Source organism: Schistocerca nitens, chromosome 12 (genome assembly GCF_023898315.1).
Source record: "Schistocerca nitens isolate TAMUIC-IGC-003100 chromosome 12, iqSchNite1.1, whole genome shotgun sequence".
In the NCBI taxonomy this organism is placed as follows: domain Eukaryota; kingdom Metazoa; phylum Arthropoda; class Insecta; order Orthoptera; family Acrididae; genus Schistocerca; species Schistocerca nitens.
The window spans coordinates 171,618,943-171,645,795 of NC_064625.1; the positions used below are offsets into that span (position 1 = coordinate 171,618,943).

At 48.4% G+C, this 26,853-nt stretch overlaps 1 protein-coding gene across 7 annotated transcripts in view; it reads right to left on the reverse strand.

The window, feature by feature from the left end:
• LOC126214866 (poly(rC)-binding protein 3) overlaps positions 1-26,853 on the reverse strand; it is a 524,736-nt gene that overhangs the window by 358,703 nt on the left and 139,180 nt on the right. Inside the window, exon 2 of one of the 7 annotated variants that reach the window (XM_049941504.1) lies at positions 24,910-24,948. The exons of the other annotated variants lie outside the window; for them this stretch is intronic. The gene's annotated coding sequence lies outside the window, so the exon portion shown is untranslated. The remainder of the gene's footprint in view (positions 1-24,909; positions 24,949-26,853) is intronic. 7 annotated transcript variants of the gene reach the window in all.

A 26,853-nucleotide genomic window follows, 5' to 3' on the forward strand; every position in this document is an offset into this window, starting at 1 on the left:
GATTACTCCTACTACCCTTCTTAAACACTGGTGCGACCTGCCCAATTTTCCAGTCTGTAGGTACAGATCTATCGGTGAGCGAGCGGTTGTATATGATTGCTAAGTAGGGAGCTATTGTATCAGCGTAATCTGAAAGGAAGCTAATCGGTATACAATCTGGACCTGAAGACTTGCCCGTATCAAGCGATTTGAGTTGCTTCGCAACCCCTAAGGTATCTACTTCTAAGAAACTCATGCTAGCAGCTGTTCGTGTTTCAAATTCTGGAATATTCCATTCGTCTTCCCTGGTGAAGGAATTTCGGAAAACTGCGTTCAATAACTCCGCTTTAGCGGCACAGCCGTCGGTAACAGTACCATCGGCACAGCGAAGGTATTGACTGCGTCTTGTCGCTTGTGTACTTTACATACGACCAGAATTTCTTCGGATTTTCTACCAAATTTCGAGACAATGTTTCGTTGTGGAACCTATTAAAGGCATCTCGCATTGAAGTTCGTGCCAAATTTCGCGCGTCTGTAAATTTTAGCCCATCTTCGGGATTTCGCGTTCTTCTGAACTTCGCATGCTTTTTCCGTTGCCTCTGCAACAGTATTCGGACCTGTTTTGTGTAACATGGGGGATCAGTTCCATCTCTTACCAATTTATGAGGTATGAATCTCTCAAATGCTGTTGCTACTATATCTTTGAATTTGAGCCACATCTCGTCTACATTTGCATTGTCAGTTCCGAAGGAATGGAGATTGTACCGGTACTGATGTTGCTAATTTTGTTACGGCAGGCAACTAATACAATGTAGATGGCATACTGTTTTCGGATACAAACCATTCTGATGTTCCATTTCTGCACTGTACTAGACTGTAGTCTGTTTACAAGGTGAAGTGCTAACGTCGATCAGCCCTAACCAAATGGACTTGTATCCGATGACGGAACTTGCAGACAGGATTTTCGTGTGTGCACATGAATATGCAAGTAGCAGCGAAGCGAAGAGGTTGAACATAACTAAATATCTACGAAGAAGACAGCCGGATGACACCATGTTTCCAAGGCTGTTCCAACGATTAAGTGAAACACGGTAATTGGTACAACGACCGAAGACGAACTACACGAACTCCCGACTTAGAAGATGCCGTGCTTGCTTAAGTCGCTTGAAATTAGCACTATCAATTGCACGTGAAATCAATGTTTCGCAGAGTGCCCTGTGGCGAGTATTACGGGAAAAGGAGCTACACTCGAGCCTCACTTTCCTGCGTTATGTACTTTTCATGGATAACGCCTGTTTCACCCGAGACAGAACGCTACGTAGTCGCAATAGCGATATCTGGGCAAATGAGACTCTCCACGCTACAACTGTGAAGAGCCATCAAAATTATGAAACAACGTGTAAGCAGGAACTGTCTATGATCATGTACTAGGACCATTTCTTCTTCCTGCCCGATTAACTGTACCAGTGTACACAGTGTTCATCAAAGACATGCCGCCCAAGTTCCTGGAACTTATCCTACATATCGTCAACGGATGTGGTTCCAACGTGGTGGACTCCAACCTCACTTTGGACTGGCCAGCGCATTCACCTAATCTCATCCCACTTGATTAATTCTTGTGGGGCCATGTGAGAAGTTTTGTGTACGAAACGCCTGGCGACGCTGAAGTTGACGTCCTGGCAAGAACTCTGGCTGCCTGCGACAATGTTCATACATCGGAGATATCAGAAAGGTTATGACAGAACTTTGTGCGAAGACGCCATACCTGCACTGACGCTGGGGGACGCCATTTTTAACAATTGCTGTAATTGTTGCAGCTTTTGAAACTTATGCAGGTAAATGGAATTCGTTATTACTGCACCGTAGACTTGTGATACTCGGGCTCTCTGACATCAAATTATGTGTCCCGTTAGTAGTTCACCAACAAGGGATATTATCTGAGAATATCGGGGAGTATTCATTGAGAATTCTGTATGCCAGAAGTTTAAGTCCTTAGTTCGAGTACTGCGCGAGCTTAAGCCACAACTTGAGTACATTTTCGCTTATAACATTCGCCTCGTTCATTTCTGGACTAGGGTCTCTTATCTCAAATTGATACATTTACCCTTCTCTATCATTCCTGAAATTTTGTACCATCGCCACGTAATCAACCAGTATAAAATCTTTCTGTTACATGAATGAGGGAGAGTAGTTTGTTTTATACGTATGCTGCTTTTGAAATCCATTTCGGATTTCGCCACAGGAGCCAAGAAACTATTATTTGAATCATCGTCATCCCATCCTTTCGTGTTCTCCCACTACGTTTCCCTCCTCGCTCTGTCGCAGTCTTCTTCTTTCTTCTTCACACATTCTTCGCTCCAAAATCCAATGTCTCTAGCGTCCTCTAGGTCTCGTGCCGTCTGTAATGTCATGTATGCTGCCAATTACAATACTTTGAACGTATCCATACAAGTTGGCATCGTCTTTCTATGGTCTCTTGCATGGGCCTCTTTTTCACTACTTCTCTCAGCGTTCATTCCTAACTCTGCCCATTCCAGATCCTTTTATCTTACTTCTTTGAAATTTCATTTCGCAAGCCGGTATGATGCTCACATTCCTGTACTCATTAACCAGGTTTCTCGTACATACGTGACTACTGGAGCATAATGTACTCAGTATAACAATTGTTGGCTTTCCGATGGCACTTCTTTGCTTCAGGCTAGACTTCTAACATTTTGCAGCACTTCATATGCTTGCCTTACCCTTCCACTGCTCTTTACCATTTCTTCCAATGTCTTTCTTCATGACCTTCATGTAGTTTATACTTTCCACTTTCTTTAGTACTTATCCTCTAATATACCCATTGACACACTTATCTTATTCTTCACTTCTTTGCATTACATTTCAATCCATACTGTCCCACCACTTCCTCCGACACATGTATTTTTTGTACCTTCCCTCCTCTATTTCCCCACACTATTAAATCATCTGCAAACAGAATTCCTTTCCTATTTTCATCTTCTATTCGCGCTGCCACTCCTGGCATCGTCCACAACAGCGATGAAAAACAGAAGGGAGGGTGCACTCCACAGCTTCATCACATTTTTCTTTTCTATCAAGTCTGTACTCTCCCATTTTTACAGAACTCTTACTTCCTCGTTACCTTTTCTTTTCTCGTAGTCAGCCTTCCTATTCTCCTTTTCTGTGGGGCTTCCCCGATCTTGCTTGTTTTTGCACTATCATCCTCCTCCTTACTATCTAGGAACACCATTCCTAAATTCTTACCATATCCACAGCCACTCTCTTGGAGCTGCATTAAAACAAAATTAGATCTACTGTCCTGGTGTAAACTCAACATTCCTCTCTCAGTACTTCTACTGCTATCTTCCGTACTCTCTTTTACAGGATCTTCTCACATAATTTGACAACATCACACATCGAAGTATCTCACCTACAAATTTTGGCATGGCTTCCTTCCATCATTCTTCAAAACTGACACGATGATTCCCTGTTTTCCAGTCTTCAGTTGTCCTTTCTATACTGTTCAGAAACAGCTGCTCTCATAATTTCCACTATTATTACATCCAGTCTAGGCGCTTTGCCTCTCTTCTCGTCTTTTGTGCTTCCTCTACTTCAGTCAAGGTTAGGTCCACCTCATCATCTTCTAAATCCTCATGCTCATTTTCAACATTTCTATTGGTGTTTGATAATACTTCAAAATATCCCTTCCAATCTCTTTGGATTTCTGCATATTTTCAAAATTTCAACATCAATGGTGCATGCCTGTCGCTCAGCGGTCAGTCCTTACCAACTCACTTGTCCTTAACTGTATTTTAACACCAGGAATGACACCGTTCTTCCAGTCGCGTGGTACGCACCTAGGACGGATGTCTGACAAACCCTAGGACGGGGCACCAACTCTCTCCAATCGACTCTAGACCACATCATGCACTAACAATACAAGGTGAGCGAACGGGCGACCGCATATGTAGTGTCTCGATGGATATGCTCAATATAATCCACCACTTTATAGTGGACGGCGATGTTCAACAGACAGAGACTAATATTGGATTTACCAGAACAACGTGTGGAAAAACTCTTATGTTCTCAAAATACATCAACGACTAATCAAATAAGGACAGCAGGACTGTAAGATGGTTCGTCGACAATGCTGTTTTCTACAGCAAAGCAATTTCATAGAACGATATATTACACATCCCAGTAAGCGACTGATCGCAGTAGGTGGTGCACAGGTGGTAGCAGGTAGTCATGTGATCATCCAATGCTTGCGTAACTGATGGCAACGAAGTGAGATGTCTGTAACAGTTTGTCGAACGGAATCAGCGCAGTCAGATGGATCACAGCTGCGGCGTGACAGAATAGTGGAAAGGGGATATGTTTAACGTTCTCCGGTCGGTACGTCCGAAGTGCGTACAAGAAATAGTGCACCACTTTCAACTACACTCCTGGAAATGGAAAAAAGAACACATTGACACCGGTGTGTCAGACCCACCATACTTGCTCCGGACACTGCGAGAGGGCTGTACAAGCAATGATCACACGCACGGCACAGCGGACACACCAGGAACCGCGGTGTTGGCCGTCGAATGGCGCTAGCTGCGCAGCATTTGTGCACCGCCGCCGTCAGTGTCAGCCAGTTTGCCGTGGCATACGGAGCTCCATCGCAGTCTTTAACACTGGTAGCATGCCGCGACAGCGTGGACGTGAACCGTATGTGCAGTTGACGGACTTTGAGCGAGGGCATATAGTGGGCATGCGGGAGGCCGGGTGGACGTACCGCCGAATTGCTCAACACGTGGGGCGTGAGGTCTCCACAGTACATCGATGTTGTCGCCAGTGGTCGGCGGAAGGTGCACGTGCCCGTCGACCTGGGACCGGACCGCAGCGACGCACGGATGCACGCCAAGACCGTAGGATCCTACGCAGTGCCGTAGGGGACCGCACCGCCACTTCCCAGCAAATTAGGGACACTGTTGCTCCTGGGGTATCGGCGAGGACCATTCGCAACCGTCTCCATGAAGCTGGGCTACGGTCCCGCACACCGTTAGGCCGTCTTCCGCTCACGCCCCAACATCGTGCAGCCCGCCTCCAGTGGTGTCGCGACAGGCGTGAATGGAGGGACGACTGGAGACGTGTCGTCTTCAGCGATGAGAGTCGCTTCTGCCTTGGTGCCAATGATGGTCGTATGCGTGTTTGGCGCCGTGCAGGTGAGCGCCACAATCAGGACTGCATACGACCGAGGCACACAGGGCCAACACCCGGCATCATGGTGTGGGGAGCGATCTCCTACACTGGCCGTACACCACTGGTGATCGTCGAGGGGACACTGAATAGTGCACGGTACATCCAAACCGTCATCGAACCCATCGTTCTACCATTCCTAGACCGGCAAGGGAACTTGCTGTTCCAACAGGACAATGCACGTCCGCATGTATCCCGTGCCACCCAACGTGCTCTAGAAGGTGTAAGTCAACTACCCTGGCCAGCAAGATCTCCGGATCTGTCCCCCATTGAGCATGTTTGGGACTGGATGAAGCGTCGTCTCACGCGGTCTGCACGTCCAGCACGAACGCTGGCCCAACTGAGGCGCCAGGTGGAAATGGCATGGCAAGCCGTTCCACAGGACTACATCCAGCATCTCTACGATCGTCTCCATGGGAGAATAGCAGCCCGCATTGCTGCGAAAGGTGGATATACACTGTACTAGTGCCGAGATTGTGCATGCTCTGTTGCCTGTGTCTATGTGCCTGTGGTTCTGTCAGTGTGATCATGTGATGTATCTGACCCCAGGAATGTGTCAATAAAGTTTCCCCTTCCTGGGACAATGAATTCACGGTGTTCTTATTTCAATTTCCAGGAGTGTATTTAACACGGCATAAGAACAGTGGTCGTATGAAGATGCCTACCGACAGGGACACGCGGCAAGAGTCACCCCTCAACCAGTTTCAGAGCGAACAATGGGAAGGTAACTGCATGTTACGGCCACTTCAAGCTCTTGGATAACACAACAGCCAGTCCCCTGGCCCGCCTGGAAATCTAACCTTAGCCCTTTCGCTTGACAATCTGCCGCGCTGACCGCGCAGCTACCGAGGAGGGCATACACCGAGTGTACAAAAGTAGTGGGATAGCTCCTAATATTGTTTCGAACCTCCTTTTGCCAAGCGTAGTTAGGCAACTTAACGTGGCACGGACTCAAGTCGTCGGAAATCCGCTGCAGAAATACTGAGTCGTGCTGCCTCTACAGTCGTCCATAATTGCGAAAGTGTTGCCGGTGCAGAATGTTGTCCACGAATTAATCTCCCGATTACGTCCCACAAACATTCGATGGGATTCATATCGGGAGATCTGGGTGGCCACATCATTCGTTAGAATTGTCCAGAATGTTCTTCAAACCAGGCAGAAACTTTTGTGCCCCGGTGACATGGCGCACTGTTATCCACAAAAATTCCATCGTCGTTTGGAAAACTGGTGTCCGTGAGTGGCTGCAAATGTCTCCACATAGCCGTACATAACCAGTGCCAGGCAGTGATCGGTTCAGTTCGACCAGAGGATCCAGTCCATTCCACGTAGATAAGGCCACCACCAGCCTTATTGACAACTTCGTGGCTTCGGGAGGTCTGCACCACACTCTAACCCTACCACCAGCTCATACCAATTGAAATCTCGACTCATCTGACAATGCCACAGTTTTCCAGTCTGTGGTCAAACCGATACGATCACGAGCGGCTCTCCAAGCGATGTCGTGCTGTTAGCAAAGGCACCCGCGTCGGTCGTCTGCTGCCGCAGCCCATTAACGCCACAATTGGCCGCACTGTCCTGACCGATTCGTTCGTTGTACGTCGCACACTGTTTTCTGTGAGAACTTCGCTCAGTGTTGCTTGTATATTAACACTGACAATACTACACGAACGCCGCTGCTCTCAGCTGTTAAGTGAATGCCGTCGGCCACTGCGTTGTCCGTGGTGAGAGGTAATGCCCGACTTTTGGTATTGTCGGCACATTCTTACACTGTGGACGTTGGAATATCGAATTCCCTAACGATTTCCGAAATGGAATGTCCCATGCGTCTAGCTGCAACTGCCATTCCGCGTTCAAAGTCGATATAATTCTCATCGTACGGCCATAATATTATCGAAAAACCCGAGTACAAACGACAGCTCCGCCAATGCACTGCCCTTTTATAGCTTGTGTACGCGATACTTTGAACAAGTGGACCATTTCCTCTACCTGGGAAGCATACTGCCATCTAACTGCTCATCTGGAAAACATGTGGATAATAGATTACGTGCTGCCCATGTAGCATTTGGACGTCTTACAAAGCGTGTCTTCCTGAATAAAGACCTAACACTGTACACCAAACTGATGGTGTACAAAGCTGTAATCATTTCCACCCTGCTATATGGTTGCAAAACCTGGACGTTATATTGGTGTGATCTGAAGAAACTAGAACGCTTCAACCAACAGAAGATAAGATATATCGTGAACCTGAAATGGGATGACTTCATATCCAACACGGCTGTTCTTGAGAAAGCAAAAATGTATACCACGGAAGCTCTTATCATTGGGCATCAACTCAGATGGGTCGGACATGTCCAGCGGATGAAAAATGACAGACTTCCACGCCAATTGCTGTACAGCAGAGTGAGCACAGGTAAAAGGCCACGAGGTGCCCCTCTCAAACGTTAGAAGGATCAGTACAAGAAAAATGTGAAAAACTTGAACATCGATCCGAGTAACTGGTCCACAATAGCACAAGATCGAAGTCGCTGGCGCTCGGTTACCTCAAATGCTCTTCAAAACTTTGAGCTGGAACGTCGAAGAATGGAGAATGACAAACGCCGGAGACGTAAACTCCTCCAGGCTCAGCCACGTCCTCCACCTTCCATCAGCTGTAATGTCTGTGGCCGCCTGTTCCACGCTAGGATTGGATTGCTAAGCCATCAACGACACTTCCACGCCTGAACCGTGACAAAGGAATTCTCAGGAGAGGAATGATAACTCGGATACGAGCATCAGCCGACGACGACGACGCGATGCTACTGCCATCTGTATGTGCATATCGCTATCCTACGACTTTTGCCACCTCAGTGTATTTGGCGTTTGAGATCTAATTGCCGTAATTCGCAGCGACATATGAAGATGCACGTCTAATGAGCCAACCAACACAAAAAGATTGCCATCCGATGGAACATGTAGAATAAAAGGGTATAGAAGTTGCTCGAAGCGAAAAATTTAACACTGGCTTCGTGATACGATACCTGTATCCTACTCTGTCTACTGCCGGTGGTCTGACTTTCAGAATACACCTGCGTCAAGCCCCCGCTGTAAGATGTGTGGCGCCGCCGCCGTCGTGCCCGTGTATGGCCCCCCTCGGCCTGGACACACTCCCTGATGGACCGACCGGCCTGACTGACGGAGGCAGATAGCGCGCCCGCCGCGTCGCGGGCTGACAGCGCAATCTCTCCCGCTGACGGCGCGCGTCGGAAGCGGTTTGTTTCGCTTTAATGGCGGCGCGCCAGATGCGCCCATCGCAGCAGATTTACGGCCGGACCGCTGGAGCCGCTGGTGAGCCTCTCCGGCGGTTAGCGCAGTGCGAGTTATCGGAGATCGCGTATTGCAATTAGGGCTGCCTCTGCGCGGTCCGCAGCGTGGGGCACTCGACACTGACGAAATTGCAGCTCCCAGATAAACGGCTCCCTCGGTGCTTTCCTTTCAATTACACGTATTTACTCGGAGCTCTATTGGCGAACCAGATGGTAAATGCCAGAAACTTCTCGCCTCAGTAGCCGAGGCCGCAAACGAGCGCTGAGGCGAATGCGATCCGGCTATTCACGGGCAAAGGGGCGGCTGGTTGTTTTGGGGTTTGATGGGGGCTAAACATGGAGGTCATCATTCCACAGTTACTAACAGACATACTTGTAAAAGGCCTATACAGTAAAAGCGTAACCACTGCACCCAGAGGGAGGGAACACCAAGGGGTACAGAACTAAAATGAACACCGCAGTAACACAAAATAGAGGACACTTAAATGGAGCAAAGCAAATAGTTGACTAGAGTAAAAAAGACTACAGTGGTTGATGGATCAGGTAAAAGGTGAACCACTCGACAAACGAAGAACCTCCAGCTGGAAAGCCTTGGTAGAGGTACCAACACAACTTGTTACCATAAAAGGCACTAATTTGGTATCCACGTCACAATTAAAAGTCGCTGGAGTGGGTGAAGCCTGAGAAATCACGCGATAGCGCCCACACTAGAGCGAGTGATAAAACCCAGCTGCACGGATAAAACGTAAAACTGAGTCAGCTATAGAGGCATCGTCACCGAGAATTAAAGGAAGTGCAGCTGATAAATTAAAGGACGGCCGCAAGAGGGCTAAAAGGGGGCAGTCCATCAGAAGATGGACCACTGTCAGCCCTGCATCACAGCGACACTTGGGCGGGTTCTCACGGCGAAGGAGACAGCTGTGGGTGAACCGCGTGTGTCCAGTTCGGAGACGGCAGAGAACAACTGAGTCCCTACGCGTGCCCCCCAAGGACGAGTTCCATACGGCCGTGGACGACTTGACCAAGCCTGCCAAAGGGACGCGAGGGAGTCATGTATACTGCGTATCTCCCGACCATCGTGCAATGTGCCAAAGTTCCCGTTTCAATGCCTCACGGAATGGGCGAATGGGGATGTTAAGTTCGGAGATCTCCTAATCCTGCGCTGAAACAAGATTTCATCCATCATCTGTCTCGTCCTCCTCCTCCACTCAACAATAAAGCCGGCTACCCCGCCCCCGTGCCCTGGTCGTTTCTGGACGGGTGTGCGCGCGCGTGTGTGTGTTGGAGGGGAGGGGATGGGGAATATTGGGCATTTTAAGGAACCAAACGACAACCTTATCATCGAATTAAGATGCAGGAACAGTAAAATTGAGGCAATGAATGTACGCATGACGACACAGACGAGAAAAGAGAGAGAGAGAGGGAGAGGGAGAGAGGGAGAGAGAGAGAGAGAGAGAGAGAGAGAGAGAGAGAGAGAGTTAAAAGTACGCAGGTCAGACACCAGAACAGAGACAGGCGTAAGGCAGCGACGGAATAAATATTAGGTTGGTGCATCACAAATTCGTAGCGTGTTTTGTTTTCCATGTTGGTATTCCAGATGATATTCATTTTTGTTTTTTGTTTGAAGTTCACTGTTCGTATTTGAGTTTACATGCTGTCATCTGGAGATATTGAGTGAAGTTGTGGAACCTAGAAAATGGAGTGACAAGTCGAGAAATCTGAACATTTCCGATATATTCTTCTGCTTGAGTTCAATAGAGGAGTGACAGCAGCGAAGGCAAACATTTGCGCCGTGTGTGGCGATAAAGCCATTGGACAGTGCACAGCAAGCAAACGGTTTTCTTGTTTTAAGGAGGATCGTTTTGACATTCCACCTTCAGGTACACTCTCGGGTTTGAAGAAGATCGTTTAAACGCATTAATCCACACTGACATACGTCTTTATACTCGAGAATTGACCAATGTCATGAATTGTGCCTGCCGCTGTGGCCGTGCGGTTCTAGGCGCTGCAGTCTGGAACCGCTCGACCGCTACGGTCGCAGGTTCGAATCCTGCCTCGGTCATGGATGTGTGTGATGTCCTTAGGTTAGTTATGTTTAAGTAGTTCTAAGTTTTAGGGAACTGGTGACCTCCGATGTTAAGTCCGATAGTGCTCAGAGCCATTTGAACCATTTTTGATGAACTGTGATCGTTCCACCATCGTGCGACATTTGCATGCAATGGGCCAGGTTCAAACATCGGGTGTATGGCCACCATACGCTCTAAGCCAAAATCACAAAAATCAACATCTCATCTCAGCGCGCTCCTCATCAACTGACCCGCGAACAGCACCGCCGTTCCCCTCCTGTAACTGATGTCTTTAAGCTAACGCAGGGAAAAGGAAGGAATGGTTGAGCCCAAACAAACCAGCAACTTCACGCACAAAGGCCTGCGCGCACCCACAGAAAGTAATGTTATGCGTCTGGTGAAACAGCGGTGGTGTGATGTACAACGAATTGCTTCCCTGAGATGTGACTATCACTGCTCACATTTAATGCGGACAACTGAGACTTTTTGCAGACGAAATCCACGAACAACGACCAGGACGACTGCGTGAAGTTATGCTACTATAACGTCCGCCCGCATTCTGCCAGACTATATAGGAGTTGCGTTGGGAAGTCATTCGATACCCGCTTTATTCACCTGATCTTGCGCCCTCAGATTTTCACATTTTCCTCTCTTCAAAAATAATTCAAATGGCTCTGAGCAATGTGGGACTTAGCATCTGAGGTCATCAGTCCCCTAGAACTTAGAACTACTTAAACCTAACTAACCTAAGGACATCACACACATCCATGCCCGAGGCAGGATTCGAACATGCGACCGTAGCGGTCGCGCGGTTCCAGACTGCAGCGCCTAGAACCGCTTGGCCACTCCGGCCGGCACATTTTCCTCTCTCTATCCAATAACGAGGAAGATGAACACCAACAAAAGCAAAACGAGGATAATGGAATGTAGTCGAATTAAGTCGGGTGATGCTGAGGGAATTAGATTAGGAAATGAGACAAAGTAGTAAAGGAGTTTTGCTATTTGGGAAGCAAAATAATTGATGATGTTCGAAGTAGAGAGGATATAAAATGTAGACTGGCAATGGCAAGGAAAGCGTTTCTGAAGAGGAGAAATTTGTTAACGTCGAGTATAGATTTAAGTGTCAGGAAGTCGTTTCTGAAAGTATTTGTATGGAGCTTAGCCATGTATGGAAGTGAAACATTGACGATAAATAGTTTGGACAAGAAGAGAATAGAAGCTTTCGAAATGTGGTGCTACAGAAGAATGCTGGAGATTAGATGGGTAGATCCCATAACTAATGAGGAGGTATTGAATAGAATTGGGTAGAAGAGGAGTTTGTGGCACAACTTGACAAGAAGAAGGGACCGGTCGGTAGAACATCTTCTGAGCCATCAAGGGATCATAAATTTAGCATTGGAGGGCAGCGTGGAGGGTAAAAATCGTACAGGGAGACCAAGAGATGAATACACTAAGCAGATTCAGAAGGATGTAGGTTGCAGTAAGTACTGGGAGATGAAGAAGCTTGCACAGGATAGGGTAGCATGGAGAGCTGCATCAAACCAGTCTCAGGACTGAAGACCACAACAACAACATCCAATAACCTTGAAAGAACTTCCTTTCCGGATGAAAATGGGCTCCGAACATAGCTAGACGAGTTCTTCGCCTCAAAACCAAGTGATTCTACAGCGACGGAATTGAAAAGTTACCCCAACGTCTGAACACTGTTGCGAATAGTGAAGGAGAATATATTACCGATGACTAACATCACTGTTTTGTATACTTACGGAAAAACGCTACGAACTTATGCACAAACATAATACTTTCTTACAGCCGGGTGGAGAGGGCATCCACAATACTACAGTGCAAAGGATACAAACGCAATGACCTCTGCAGAACCAACAAGAGTGAAACAAGATGAGAGAAATAATCAGGTCGTTAGATGAGTAGGGGCATCAGAGTGTCCCCGAGGACTCAACCCACCGCGGAGCCGAGACGTCCTCCCGAGGCTACCTCACAGATTCCTGCGGGGAAAACTCTGGGACGAGGTCCACACAGTCTTGACGGGGCAAGTGACCTGCTGCTTCAATGAACAAGCAACAGAACTGAAATGCAAGCCGCAGAAGTGGCGTCAAATCGACAGGCTTGCACCATGCAGAAAGATGCGAGATATTTTGATTTATTTTTTACCAACTGGAACACTTCACTATCACATAATTAGTCGAATTCTAACTGCTAAAATGAAATTATTGTAGTGAAAATGCTGTTGTGCCAGTGAAAATGGTTCAGAAATGTGAAATGTGCAATGTAATGAATGTTAGAAGTGAAGGTGCGCGGTTATTGTCTAATGATTAATTCGATTGCACTCGAAAATCAGGAAACGCAATTTAAAGCTGGCCTCCCACACACTTGCACTGGTCACAAGTCTGTTGCATTCGATCTCAGCGTTTCTGAGCGCCACTGCACTGATATTACATTTCATTGCACCGCCACTGATTTCGTTCATTTCATTTCAGGGAATTCAATTCAACTGGTAGACGATCATCGTCTCATGGCTCCTGAAATTCGGAGCTCTCCTTGTGCGTGCGGCATCAAGTAATATTGCTTAGTACGAGGTGCATTCAAGTTCTAAGGCCTCCGGTTTTTTTTCTCCGGACTGGAAAGAGAGAGAAACATGCACAGTGTTTTAAAGTGAGACCGCGTTCATTGTCAATACGTCTCAGAGATGGCAGCACCGTACAGCAGATGGAATTTTACCACCAGCGACGAGAATGAGAACTGTTTTAAATACTTAAAATGGCAACGTTTTCCTTACTTGAACAGCGTGCAATCATTCGTTTTCTGAATTTGCCTGGTGTGAAACCAATTGAAATTCATCGACAGTTGAAGGAGACGTGGTGATGGAGTTATGAATGTGTCGAAAGTGCGTTCGTGGGTGCGACAGTTTAATGAAGGCAGAACATCGTGTGACAACAAACCGAAACAACCTCGGGCTCGCACAAGCCGGTCTGACGACACGATCGAGAAAGTGGAGAGAATTGTTTTGGGGGATCGCCGAATGACTGTTGAACAGATCGCCTCCAGAGTTGGCATTTCTGTGGGTTCTGTGCACACAATCCTGCATGACGACCTGAAAATGTGAAAAGTGATCCAGGTGGGTGCCACGAATGCTGACGGACGACCACACGGCTGCCCGTGTGGGATGTTGCCAAGCAATGTTGACGCGCAACGACAGCACGAATGGGACTTTCTTTTCGTCGGTTGTGACAATGGATGAGACGTGGATGCCATTTTTCAATCCAGAAACAAAGCGCCAGTCAGCTCAATGGAAGCACACAGATTCACCGCCACCAAAAAAATTTCGGGTAACCGCCAGTGCTGAAAAAATGATGGGTGTCCATGTTCTGGGGCAGCGAGGGCGTAATCCTTACCCATTGCGTTCCAAAGGGCACTACGGTAACAGGTGCACCCTACGAAAATGAATTGAAGAACAAATTCCTTCCTGCACTGCAACAAAAACGTCCGGGAAGGGCTGCGCGTGTGCTGTTTCACCGAGACAACGCAACCGCACATCGAGCTAACGTTACGCAACAGTTTCTTCGTGATAACAACTTTGAAGTGATTCCTCATGCTCCCTACTCACCTGACCTGGCTCCTAGTGACTTTTGGCTTTTTCCAACAATGAAAGACACTCTCCGTGGCCGCACATTCACCAGCCGTGCTGCTATTGCCTCAGCGATTTTCCAGTGGTCAAAACAGACTTCTAAAGAAGCCTTCGCCGCTGACATGGAATCATGCCGTCAGCGTTGCGAAAAATGTGTACGTCTGCAGGGCGATTACGTCGAGAAGTAATGCCAGTTTCATCGATTTCGGGTGAGTAGTTAATTAGAAAAAAAATCCGAGGCCTTAGAACTTGAATGCACCTTGTACATACTAACAAAGCCAGAATGCTGAGCAGAACGCAGACACTGCTGTAAGCATATGGATTTCGTCAAGTTAGCGATTTGCTCACCATCCCATCTTATGTAATGGCATACTGGCATTAAGGAGGCTGTTTGCATTCAGATAACAATAAAAAGAACAACAAGAACAACAACCGTAACCACGACCGGAACAGCGGCTACGCTATTAGAGGTTTAGGGCGCTCGATGTCGAGTGATTATACAGAAATATGCTCAAACGTTTATATTCCAATGACACAGCGTTCTTCCGTCCCAGAAACCGGCGTAATTCGGTACTGCCTGTAAATTCCTTGGCATTTGCATGACGTCGTCATGACGTTTGACGGTCGACTGCTACAGAATACTGTTGGTGTACTAATTACAACGGTCATCCCCTGACGATAACCACTCAGGAAGACTTGAGTTGTCACCATGTAAAAGCTGACGCCGTAAAAATAACTAAGCAATTTGCTCAGAAACACCGCCGTGAGAAAAAGCATTGGTATTAACGAATGTCAGAAATCAGAGGAAATAGAGCAGAAGCTATGATTGGACGGATGTAGCAGCAAATCGAACGTGCACCCCACCTGTGACGGGGCGGGGCGGGAGGTTGGGAGGGACGGGTAAGAGGAGGAGGAGGAGGAGGAGGAGGAGGAGGAGGAGGAAGAGGAAGAGGAAGAGGAAGAGGAAGAGGAGGAAGAGGAAGAGGAAGAGGAAGAGGAAGAGGAAGAGGAAGAGGGAAGGGAAGTAGGGAGGGAGGGAGGGAGACATGTAGTTGGACCAATATGTCAGCTCCTTCTCTCCAGCACAGTTAAAGCCAAGAACCGAATGTATCGTAAGGGAAGAAGGTTGGGGGTTCAGCGCCCCTCAAAAACGCAGTCATTACGGATGGAGAAGGTAAGGGAGCGAAGACACCGGACGCGGCGTTTCTGAAGAGAATCACCGGTGCATTCACTTTAATCGTTTAAGGCAAGACACGGAAAACCTGAATGTGAACGCCCGAAATAGGATTTGAACCGCCGTCCTCGCGAATGCAAGCCCCACTGCGCCAACCCATCTGGAAATCCGAGAAAAGTTGGGAGGTAGTTAACGCCAGACGGAAGTCTAATTGGTGTTTTACGCGTAATGCGTGACTGTTAGTAGAGCAGTGCCGATGAAACTTCAAAATCCACGTTAGAATACCAGTACGTCCCACCATGTCCAACACACCTGGGAGATACTTTTTCTTTCAGATGGGTGCGAAGCGAAATGTATCATTCTGGTCAGTACCGTTAATCTCGACAGCAAGCTGAAAATTCTGTGTTGTGGTACATTAGCGATTTTGCCGTGCTGCTCTCCAGTTTATAATAATAATCTACTCGTCAGTGGCGCGGCTGTGACAGCGAAGCAGAAGCTAAGTAAAAGCGCCCATTAATAAAAAGGCCGGCCGTATTTATTGCCTACGAACGAGTCAATATGCGGGATTTACAGCCCCCGCGGCGGCGCTCCCCGTCTCCGGAGTACAATACTTTCCCGCCGACGTCCGGCAGTCCATTATGCAGCGTGTCCCAGCTAATGCGGCCACCTCCAATATTTTACAGCCATCCAAGATATAGGAATAGGCGTTTTCGATGAGAGAAAGCAAAAAGCGCAACAAATTTCGCGCCTACTGTTCGAAATTTGTTGCACAAAAACACCGAAACAACGAATACGTGTCAAATGAAACGTTCTACAAACTGCGCTCAATAAACACAGAAAAATTATATGCTTCCTAACCACACTAGCAATGAATAAATCATAAGCTCCTTAGCAAAACTAGAACTGAAATGATTTCGTGAAAATACTCTGGAACAGTCACATGTTAGGAAATAGTGTATATACAATCTCAGGCTTTTGGCAGCTTTTGCAGTTACGTATGAGCAAAACATGAGCTTAAGTGCAGGCGAGGAAAATGGCAGACTTCAGTTCATCGATACCTTCCTGGGGAGCTACCAGTTGTCTACGGAAGAGATGCGAGAGACCGCAACATAAAAGTACAACCCTAAATGACAGGCGCTCTTACACCTCAAGAGAACCTGCACAAAAATTTTTAAGTAACATCTTTCAGGACTGACTACGAATATTATTCAGCATCCCTCGTTCCATCTGTGGTCAGAACGAGAACATACGTCATACACTTAAGTGTCCGAAGTGTATACTTATACAAGATGGTTAAAAACAGTCTGAAAAGCTTTAATGGTGTTGCAGGGTACATTGTACAGGGAAGAAACAATTACGAAAAAAAAATCGATACGTTGCGCCGTTTCCGATTGATTATCGTTTTAAGTTATCGAATCAGGCCGCTGTGCGCGCAAATTCAAGCGGCCCGCCAGAGTGTGTGTCGCCAAACTTGTTCTTAGTTTAGTTTCCTAAAACCGATCAAGAGAGCGATACAAAGATTGGACATGAGACGGTAGTAAGGATCGAACTCTAGTCAAAGGCCGAGAAGTCTCGTGCGCCATCACCTACGCTGTGAGAACAACTGACACTACTTGTATAAGGCTGGCAGTTTGAATTTGCGCGCAACGACCTGATTGGCTAACGTCAATGCTGGTTAACGTTAAAACGGCGAAATGGATCGAATCTTTTTTCTTAACAACTATTTCTCAGCACAACACATCCCGCAACATCCCTACAAGCTGTTCGAACAGTTGCGAACCACGCTGCATAATTCACAGCATTAGTGGTTTCGGTTTTCTGTCAGCTTCAGATCTGTTAGAACGAAGTACATAAACACCAACGTAACAATAATAGATTCAATTTGACACAAGAAATCAAGCAATACATAATGAGTATAACATGGTTGACGGCCATAACATACCACTATGCGCAATCTGACAAGAGTAACAACGTTAAATGCTTTGCACAGGCACTTAGATGAATAAGTCTAGTAATGTTATGAGAGCGTCCTGTATTTGTCTGAGCACGACTTACAGCTGGTAAAGGGGGTTGGTTGGTTTGTGGGATTAAAGGGACCAGACTGCTACGGTCATCGGTCCCTTTTTCCAAGTACTAAAAACAACCACAGGGAATAAAAACGATTAACAGAAGAGAGCACAGACGACACAGAACAAGAGAAACTGAGACAAAGACCGGACTAAACGAACTAAAATCACACAGAGGGTGACGGTGGTTGGCCGACCATAGAAATAAAAAAGGAAAAGCCAACCACTTGAAACACATTAAAAAATCAGTTTAAAACCGGAGGCCAAAGGCCCGAATCAACACAAAACTATAAGATAAAACAGAAAAACTTAGATTAAATGATAAAAACTCCCTGCCCGAATAAAACGTAAAACTAAGTCAGCCGCAGCAGAGTCATCTGTTAAAAGGGCAGGGAGCGTGTCAGGCAGTGCGAACGACTGCCTGAGCACAGCTAAATGCGGACACTCCAATAAAATATGGACCACAGAGAAAACGGAGCCGCAGCGACATAGAGGCGCGTCCTCACGGCGCAATAAGTGGCCGTGGGTCATCCGTGTGTGCCCAATGCGCAGCCGGCAGAGGACAACAGACCCCTTGCGGGAGACCCGCATGGACGACAGCCACACAGTCGTCGTCGCCTTGATTGGACGGAGTTTGTTGCGCGTGGGCAGATTGCGCCATTCAGCGTCCCAAACCGAAAGAACTTCGCGGCGTAAGACTGCCCGCAAATCAGTCTCCGGGAGGCCAATCTCCAGAGATGATTTACTAGTGGCCTCTTTCGCCAGGCGGTCAACATTCTCATTGCCAGGTATCCCAACATGGCCTGGGTCCACACGAAGACCACAGAGCGGCCGCAACGCGCAAGAGTATGCAGGGACTCATGGATAGCCATCACCAGACGAGAACGAGGAAAACACTGGTCGAGAGCTCGTAAACCGCTCAGGGAATCGCTACAGATAATGAAGGACTCACCTGAGCAGGAGCGTATATACTCTAGGGCACGAAAGATGCCAACCAGCTCAGCAGTGTAAACGCTGCAGCCATCCGGCAAGGAACGTTGTTCGGAATGGTCCCCTAGAGTTAGCGCATACCCGACACGACCAGCAACCATCGAATCGTCAGTGTAAACAATTCCAGAGCCCTGATACGTGGCCAGGATGAAATAAAAGCGGCGGCGGAAGGCGTCTGGCGGGACTGAGTCCTTCGAGCCCTGTGCCAAGTCGAGCCGAAGGCAAGGGCGAGGAACACACCACGGGGGTGTACGCAGAGGTGCCTGGAAAGGAGATGGAACAGGGAAAAACCCAAGCCCGGAGAGAAGCTCCTTGACGCGTACGGCGATCGGACAACCCGACCGGGGCCGACGGTCTGGCAGATGGACGACTGACTGCGGGAACAGGACACGGTAATTGGGATGCCCGGGCAAGCTAAAAACATGGGCAGCATAAGCAGGCAGTAATTGTTGGTGTCGTAACCGCAGTGGAGGGACACCTGCCTCCACTAGTATGCTGTCCACAGGGCTGGTGCGGAAAGCACCAGTGGCAAGGCGTATCCCGCTATGGAGGATTGGGTCCAGCACCCACAACGCAGATGGGGAAGCTGAGCCATAAGCCAGGCTCCCATAATCCAGACGAGACTGGATTATAGCCTGATAGAGCCGGAACAGGGTAGATCGGTCGGCGCCCCAGCGGGTGTGGCTCAAACATCGCAGAGCATTGAGATGCCGCCAACACGCCTGTTTAAGCTGCCGGATATGAGGCAGCCAAGTCAACCGGGCATCGAAAACCACCCCCAAAAACCTGTGTGATTCCACCACTGAAAGAAGTTCGCCGTTAAGAGAAAGCTGCGGCTCCGGGTGGACAGTACGTCGCCGGCAGAAATGCATAATGCAGGTATTGGCTGCCGAAAACTGGAACCCATGAGCTACAGCCCAGGACTGCGCCTTGCGCCCTGTAGCTGACGTTCAGCAGCTGCAATGCCAATAGAGCTGTAGTAAAGGCAGAAGTCGTCAGCATACAGGGAAGCGGAGACAGAACTTCCCACGGCCGCAGCGAGCCCGTTATTGGCTATTAAAAACAGGCAGACACTTAAAACAGAACCCTGTGGCACGCCGTTCTCCTGGACGTGTGAGGAACTATATGAGGGTGCGACTTGCACGCGGAAGGTACGATACGACAGGAAATTGCGGGTAAAGGTCGGCAGAGGGCCCCGAAGACCCCATCCATGAAGCGTAGAAAGGATGTGATGACGCCATGTCGTATCGTACGCCTTCCGCATGTCGAAAAAGACAGCGACCAGGTGCTGACGGCGGGCAAAGGCAGTACGGATGGCCGACTCCAGTTTCACCAGATTGTCGGCGGCGGAGCGGCCTTTACGGAACCCACCCTGAGACGGAGCCAGAAGGCCCCGAGACTCCATAACCCAATTCAAGCGCCGGCTCACCATCCGTTCGAGAAGCTTGCAAAGAACGTTGGTGAGGCTAATGGGGCGGTAGCTGTCCACCTCCAAAGGGTTCTTCCCAGGTTTCAGAATGGGGATAACAATACTTTCTCGCCATTGCGACGGAAACTGACCCTCGACCCAAATGCGGTTGTAAAGGTCGAGGAGGCGTCGCTTACAGGCCACTGAAAGGTGTTGCAGCATCTGACAGTGGATGCGATCTGGCCCGGGAGCGGTATCAGGGCAAGCGGCAAGGGCACTGTGAAATTCCCACTCACTGAATGGAGCATTGTAGGATTCAGAAGTGTGGGTGTGAAAAGAAAGGCTCCGACGTTCCATCCGCTCTTTGATGGAGCGGAAGGCCTGGGGGTAGTTCGCAGAAGCGGAACTCAGAGAAAAATGCTCTGCTAAGCGGGTGGCAATGACGTCGGAGTCAGTACAAACTGCTCCATTTAGTGAGAGCGCAGGGACGCTGACAGGGGTCTGATAGCCGTAGACGCGTCGAATCTTGGCCCAGACCTGCGATGGAGTGACATGGAGGCCAATGGTGGACACATACCGCTCCCAGCACTCCTTCTTGCCTTGGCGGATAAGGAGGCGGGCCCGCGCACGCAGCCGTTTGAACGCGATAAGGTGAGCTATGGAGGGATGTCGCTTGTGACGCTGTCGTCATGCACACTCCATTGGACAGACGGTAAGAGGCTAGGGCTACAGATTGAAAGGTCAATGGCGGAGTATGTGCCATGCGCCACACTGAAGTGTGTGAAGGCACTATCATTTAAAATCGAGAGATCGAGCTGCGACAATAAATGCTCAACGGTGGCGCCTCGACCTGTTGCCACTGATCCACCCCACAGAGGGTTATGGTCGTTGAAGTCGCCCAATAGCAAGAAAGGTGGCGGCAATTGGGCTATCAGAGCAGCCAGGACATGCTGCGCAACATCACCATCCGGTGGAAGGTAAAGACTGCAGACGGTAACAGCCTGTGGCGTCCACACCCGAACAGCGACAGCCTCTAAAGGTGTTTGGAGAGGGACAGACTCGCTGTGCAGAGTGTGAAGGACATATATGCAGACGCCACCAGACAGCCTTTCATATGCTGCCCGGTTCTTATAATAACCCCGATAGCCACGGAGGGCGGGGGTTCGCATTGCTGGAAACCAAGTTTCCTAAAGAGCAATGCAGAAGAAAGGGTGAAGGCTGATAAGGTGTCGGAGCTCAGCTAGATGGTGGAAGAAACCGCTGCAGTTCCACTGGAGGATGATATTGTCCATGGCTGAGAAAGGCGTGAAAGGACTGGGAAGGCAGTTTACGCCGCTTGTTCACTCACTGCCACCGATTCAGTACCCGTACGAGTGGCATCCATGGCGTCTGAGGGACCGGCGAGATCAAGGTCCTCAGCGGACGCTAGAATCTCGACCTCATCCTCAGACGCAGAGCGCGAAGGGTGTGGTGGGGTTGGTGCCACCGCAAGTTCTTTGGCCTTAGAGGTCTTTCTCTTGGACTTCTCTCGCTGAACCTTGGGTTTCACTGGCTGGGAAGGCTTCACCGATTCAGTCTCCGGGATGGAGGAGAATCGTGAAGCCCTACGCCCGGCCGCTGGTGAGGACTTATGCCACTGTCGGCCGTCATCCTTCCCGCTGGTGGAACCCTGGGAAGGGAGGGTCCCAAGGAAACTCTTACGGGTGAGAGTAGCCGAAGAAGTTAGACGCTTCTCCGGCTGAGGAGCGGGGACGGACGTCCCCGATGGGTGGGAAGAGGTTGCTCCTGAGGTAGGTGGTGCAGGAGCAACCGGTTGGGTAGAGCCCCCCACGGGCAAGGGGGCAGGAGGAGTCGTACTGCTTATCGAGCTGGCTGGAAGTCTCGAAACTGATGGGGCTAGCACAGTAGTTGTAGTAGCTGCGTAAGAAGATGTCATTCTCACAGGATGGAGTCTGTCATATTTCCTTTTGGCCTCAGTATAGGTCAGCCGGTCCAGGGTCTTATATTCCATGATTTTGCGCTCTTTCTGAAAGACTTTGCAGTCAGGCGAGCAAGGGGAATGATGCTCTCCGCAGTTGACACAGATGGGAGGCGGGGCACATGGAGTATCGGGATGAGATGGGCGTCCACAATCGCGACATGTGAGGCTAGAAGTACAGCGAGAGGACATATGCCCGAACTTCCAGCACTTAAAGCACCGCATCGGGGGAGGGATGTAGGGCTTGACGTCACAACGGTAGACCATCACCTTGACCTTCTCCGGTAATGTATCACCCTCAAAGGCCAAGATGAAGGCACCGGTAGCAACCTGATTGTCCTTCGTACCCCGATGAACGCGCTGGACAAAATGAACACCTCTACGCTCTAAGTTGGCGCGCAGCTCGTCGTCAGACTGCAAAAGTAGGTCCCTATGGAAAATAACTCCCTGGACCATATTTAAACTCTTATGTGGTGTCACAAGCAAGTAACCTGCGTGACTGGGCGGAGGATGCCGTTTGTATCAGTACTGACCCAGAGCGCATTTTGGACAAGCCCTCCACCTCCCCAAACTTGTCCTCTAAATGCTCGACGAAGAACTGAGGCTTTGTGGATAGAAAAGACTCCCCATCAGCTCTCGTGCAAACTAAGAATCGGGGCGAATAACTATTACCTCCATCCTGAGACTTACGCTCCTCCCACGGCGTGGCCAGAGAGGGGAGCGTTTTCGGATCGTACTTTTGAGCATTAAATTGGGCCCGAGAACGCTTAGAGACTGCTGGCGGCTGGCCGCCAGCGAGAGATGATGTACCACGCTTCATTGCGGGTCATCCGCCCTGATGCCACCTACTCCGACCAATGGCCCTCCCCACGGGCGCCACCCAGCCGCAGCAATAGCCACCTGGCAGGATGTCCATGCCCCAGGGAGACGGACATCGACTCCTTGGCATACGTGGGGAGTTAACGGCGCAGGCATCAGTAGAGCGATCCCTGTGTTGTCAGGGGGCTACAACCAACAGGGTACATGGCGGCCCCACCACAACGGACTGGCTACCGTGCTGGATCTTAGGTGCAAATGTCTGGATCTCCTAGGAGATAAGGATTAATCAAGCACAGTATAATTAATAACGATGTTATTAATACAAATGTAATAGAGTCCTTGAAAGTAAAGTATGGATGAAATGGGATCTTTTCAATATCTCCATTTAGCCCTAAAGGGTTATTAGACCCTGTTTGGTGAAGGAAGAATAAATGAATTGCTGCTATAGCAGCAATAATAAATGGTAATACAAAATGGAATGTAAAGAATCGATTTAATGTTGCATTATCAACAGCAAACCCTCCTCATACTCATTGAACTAAATCTGTTCCTAAATATGGGATTGCTGATAATAAATTAGTGATTACTGTTGCACCTCAGAATGATATTTGACCTCAAGGTAAAACATATCCTATAAATGCAGTTGCTATAACTAAGAATAGGATTTGTCCAAGGTCGTCGTCGCAGTTAAAAGCAACACTGCAGAGTGCAGCGTGGTAATCGCACCCAGGGACGTATCCTCGCCCAAGAGATGGAAAACGAGCGGGACACCATTGCAACGACGAAAAAGCCGGCTAAAGGTCTCAATGCACGACGGATACAGTGCACCATGTAAGGCGCCCTTTCCCAATTGGCTCGCTCTTCGGAATAATTTAGAAAGATGGAGGTCAAACCCGAGAGGGGACCATCACATAAGGCCGAAACATTTGAGACTCCTTTTAGTCGCCTCTTACGACAGACAGGAATACCGCGGGCCTATTCTAACCCCCGAACGGTAAAGGGGGCCACTGATGAAGTAACCCAAGTGCCCAGCATCACGGATTCATTAGTTTAAAACAGGACATTCGTGGTCGTTAATTAAAAATGTTTCACGTGGCTGAAGTGTGTGTCTAATGATGTGATGCAGCGAGTCGAAAATGTTAATGTTGTGCATTATATTATCAAGTGCGATCAATACGGACAATTATTAATTGACAAAGTGCACTAATTGGAACCCATTTGCTGTCTAAGAGTTCGTCTTGCTAATTGTGCAATATCAATATTACAAAGAGTCAAGGAGAAAATCAACAAATGCAAAAAGGACAAAAGGAGAACGCATCCAAGTGTCGGTGGTGATTGTTGTTGAATCTGTGACACCAATTTATCATCTAGACCATAAAAAATTTTCACAACACAGAATTTCACCTATCAGTCACTAGTATTGTACTTACTATGTTCTCAACGGAGGCAGGACGATTTAATACCGAAATAATTTCATGTATTCACACAGTGTCCAACAACAGCTGAGAGACAACATAATCTTGAAGTTAAGATTACTGAATGCACCACCGAGGGCATGGAAATGCCGCGGTAGATTAATAAAAATTGAAAGTACTTTAGCGTTTTGTATCCCGCATAGGGTCACATCCACGGAGTCAAAACATGTCAATAATGATTGAAGATCTGACAATGCACGTTTACACACACAATGAGACGGTGAAATTTTTTTTCCAGCGAGGAGGCCGTGAAAGTGAAGCAATTTATACACCCTTAGGCTCTTCCGTCATAGGATACTGCGTTACCTCTAAGTGCAAGACACATGCAACACAATTCCGAATGAGACGGACGTGTGGGGCTTTCACGTAATGGCGGAGGCTAGTTTTTTGGCTTTAAAGTAGTTGTTCCCACATTAGGAAAGCACTTCACCATCAGCTTACAACAGCATTTCTAAAGTAAGAACATAACAAGAGGAAGGGCAGAACTTGCGAAACAGTGGTTCAATTGACAAGAGAGAAGTATGTTTCTGAAGACAACTACTCACTTCGTAACTACAGTATAAAGCTGCACACACAGTCTCGGCTCGGCCAAATATCGTTATATTTTCCTATCTTGTAGATCATGTCTTTTCTGCGCTGTAATTTCAAGTTCAAACAGCCTACGGCAGCTGCAAAGCTACAGACAGAGTCTCCACAACTGCGTACAGCGACTGCAAGTGTGTGTAGCTATTCTAGACTACTGCTGATGCTCTTATCATCCTACCGTACCGTAGTTTCCAGCGGCAGATGCGGCTCAACAGAACTCACCTGCAAGTAGAAAACAATAGTTTAGAGACAAAATTTTGACACCTCCTTAATATGATACAATATTGTTGTCTTGTGACAGCCAGAGCGAGAGCACCAGCAGCAGCGAGTACTGTTTGTATAAAGCGTTTATTTTGCATTTTGTTTACGACCTTCCACTAAGGAAGGGATTCTATTTGTGTTTATCTGCTCTGCATAGAAACTAACAGTTCTTGATCGTTAGGAGAGAAATTTATTTTGTACTTATTTGCTGCGCTTAACTTTTAAATAGTTTTTCTGGGAAAACCTAGCGTAGTTTTCGCGTCTCGTATTTCAGTGAGTGTTTCTTGATTATCAGAGTAGCTCATCAGAAGATTATCTTGGGAATTTGTCACCGTATAGAGTAGGGTAAACATAGTCATGTGTAGGGACTGTGGTTGTTGTGAGCGGACGCAAGGAGAATTGGCCACTCTTCGGGGGCAGGTGGAGGCTCTGTCTGTTAGGCTCATCGAGCTCGAGACGCAGGCGTCGGCTCGTAGTGGCGTTGGGGCAACTGTGGTGAGACCTATGCCTACTTCGGTGGCCTTGGAATCACATGGAACCCCTGATGTCGCTGCGTCTTCCGGCAGTGAGCATCTTACCGGTCAGCCATCACTCCAGGGTGAATGGCGGACAGTGGTGGGCTCGCGCGAGCCTGGCCGAAAGGCGAAGGTGGGATCTGGCCGCGTGGCAGCTGCCTTACCCCTTTCCAACAGGTACGGGGTGCTTCCTAGTGGTGATGACATCGTTTCCGAGCCACCACAGGATGCCTCGCCTGTTGGGCCAGTGGCCGATTCTCCGGCAAGGTCCCGACAGTCACAGAGGGCGGGCCTATTAGTTATACGGAGCTCCAACGTTAGGCGGGTTATGGAGCCCCTCAGGAAAATAGCGGGTAGGTCGGGGAAGAATGCCAGTGTGCACTCTGTGTGCTTGCCGGGGGGTCTCGTCCGTAATGTGGAGGAGGCCCTTCCGGCAGCTATTGAACGCACTGGGTGTGACCGGCTGCAGATAGTAGCACATGTCGGAACGAATGACGCCTGCCGCTTGGGTTCTGAGGCTATCCTTGGTTCCTTCCGGCGGCTGGCTGATTTGGTGAAGACAACCAGCATCGCACGCGGAGTGCAAGCTGAGCTTAATATCTGCAGCATAGTGCCCAGAGTCGATCGCGGTCCTCTGGTTTGGAGCCGTGTGGAGGGTCTAAACCAGAGGCTCAGACGACTCTGCGACTATAATGGTTGCAAATTCATCGACCTCCGTTATTGGGTGGAGAACTGTAGGGCCCCCCTAGACAGGTCAGGCGTGCACTACACACCGGAAGCAGCTACTAGGGTAGCAGAGTACGTGTGGCGTGCACACGAGGGTTTTTTAGGTTAGAGGGACCCCCCCTTGGGCGAAACGATAAAATACCTGACGGCTTACCAGAGAGAACATTATCATCGTTGATAAAGAACGTCCGTCCTCAGAGACCAAAAACAGGAAAAGTTAACGTAATATTGGTAAACTGCAGGAGTATCCAGGGCAAGGTTCCTGAATTAGTATCTCTTATTGAAGGAAATAGTGCGCATATAGTATTAGGAACGGAAAGTTGGTTAAAACCGGAAGTGAACAGTAACGAAATCCTAGACACAGAATGGAATATATACCGCAAGGATAGGATAAACGCCAATGGTGGAGGAGTATTTATAGCAGTAAAGAATTCAATAATATCCAGTGAAGTTATTAGCGAATGCGAATGTGAAATAATCTGGGTTAAGTTAAGTATCAAAGGTGGGTCAGATATGATAGTCGGATGCTTCTATAGACCACCTGCATCAGCAACCGTAGTAGTTGAGCGCCTCAGAGAGAACCTGCAGAACGTCGTGAAGAAGTTTCGTGATCATACTATTGTAA